The 1,846-nt window shown below is 40.0% G+C and overlaps 1 non-coding gene across 1 annotated transcript; it reads left to right on the top strand.

The window, feature by feature from the left end:
* The first annotated feature begins 1,020 nt into the window (after positions 1–1,020).
* On the top strand, positions 1,021–1,124 carry LOC130977957 (small nucleolar RNA R71). Its single transcript, XR_009085625.1, has one exon. It is a non-coding gene; the product is annotated as a small nucleolar RNA R71 (small nucleolar RNA).
* Positions 1,125–1,846: the final 722 nt, after the last annotated feature.

Here is a 1,846-nt window from a genome sequence, read left to right as displayed (position 1 = left end):
GCATTCAGTTTCATGATAGCTCCTAGATATTGAGCAACTTGCTCTCCAGTTACATCTTCGTCCTCTTCAGAGGAAGAATAGTCTTCAGAGCTCATGAATGATAGAATGAGGTTTAATGGAATCTCTATGGTCTCTATATGGGCCTCAGATCCCCGTGGGTCCTCAATAGGGAACTCCTTCTTGCTTGAGAGACGTACCATAAGGTCTTCCTCATTGGGATTCACGTCCTCTCCTTCCTCTCTAGGTTCGTCCATATTGATTATATCAATGGCCTTGCACTCTCTTTTTGGATTTTCTTCAGTATTGCTTGGGAGAGTACTAAGAGGGGTTTCAGTGATTTTCTTACTCAGCTGGCCTACTTGTGCCTCCAGATTTCTGATGGAGGACCTTGTTTCATTCATGAAACTTAAAGTGGCCTTAGACAGATCAAAGACTAAATTTGCTAAGTTAGAGGTATTCTGTTCATAATTCTCTGTCTGTCGCTGAGAAGATGATGGATAAGGCTTGATATTGCTGAGCCTATTTCTTCCACCATTATTAAAGCCTTGTTAAGGCTTTTGTTGATCCTTCCATGAGAAATTTGGATGATTTCTCCATGATGAATTATAGGTGTTTCCATAAGGTTCACCCATATAATTTACCTCTGCCATTGCAGGGTTTTCAGGATCATAAGCTTCTTCTTCAGAAGATGCCTCTTTAGTGCTGTTGGATGCATTTTGCCATCCATTCAGACTTTGAGAAATCATGTTGACTTGATGAGTCAACATTTTGTTCTGAGCCAATATGGCATTTAGAGCATCAATTTCAAGAACTCCCTTCCTTTGAGGCGTCCCATTATTCACGGAATTCCTCTCAGAAGTGTACATGAACTGGTTATTTGCAACCATGTCAATAAGTTCTTGAGCTTCTGCAGGCATTTTCTTTAGGTGAATGGATCCACCTGCAGAATGGTCCAATGACATCTTAGAGAACTCAGATAGACCATAATAGAATATATCTATCATGGTCCATTCTGAAAACATGTCAGAAGGACATCTTTTGGTCATCTGTTTGTATCTTTCCCAAGCTTCATAGAGGGATTCACCATCTTTTTGTTTGAAGGTCTGAACATCCACTCTAAGCTTGCTCAGCTTTTGAGGAGAAAAGAACTTAGCCAAGAAGGCCATGACCAACTTATCTCAAGAGTCCAGGCTATCTTTAGGTTGAGAGTCCAACCATGTTCTAGCTTTGTCTCATACAGCAAAAGGGAAAAGCATTAGCCTGTAGACTTCAGGATCTACTCCATTAGTCTTAACAGTCTCACAGATCTGCAAGAACTTAGTTAAGAACTGGTAAGGATCTTCTGATGGAAGTCCATGAAACTTGTAGTTCTGTTGCATTAGAGCAACTAATTGAGGTTTCAGCTCAAAATTGTTTGCTCCTATGGTAGGAATTGAGATGCTTCTTCCATCAAACTTGGACGTAGGTGTGGTATAGTCACCAAGCATCCTTCTTGAATTATTGTTGTTAGGTTCGGCTGCCATCTCCTTTTCTTGTTCGAAAATTTCAGCAAGGTTGTCTCTGGTTTGTTGTAATTTAGCTTCTCTTAGTTTCCTCTTCAGAGTCCTTTCAGGTTCTGGATCAGCTTCAACAAGAATGCCTTTTTCCTTGTTCATGCTCATATGAAAGAGAAGAGAACAGAAAAAGAAGAGGAATCCTCTATGTCACAGTAAAGAGGTTCCTTATTATTAGTAGAAGAAGAAGGGAATAAAGAAAGGAGAATCCAAACACAAGGGTAAGGATAGGGGCAGTGATTTGAGATGAAGAGAGGTGAAGAGATGTGTTAGTAAATGAATAAATAAATAGG

This window comes from Arachis stenosperma, chromosome 4 (genome assembly GCF_014773155.1).
Source record: "Arachis stenosperma cultivar V10309 chromosome 4, arast.V10309.gnm1.PFL2, whole genome shotgun sequence".
Classification (NCBI taxonomy): domain Eukaryota; kingdom Viridiplantae; phylum Streptophyta; class Magnoliopsida; order Fabales; family Fabaceae; genus Arachis; species Arachis stenosperma.
Note: the sequence above shows the minus strand (reverse complement) of the source record. Positions and strands in the feature narration are given on the sequence as shown.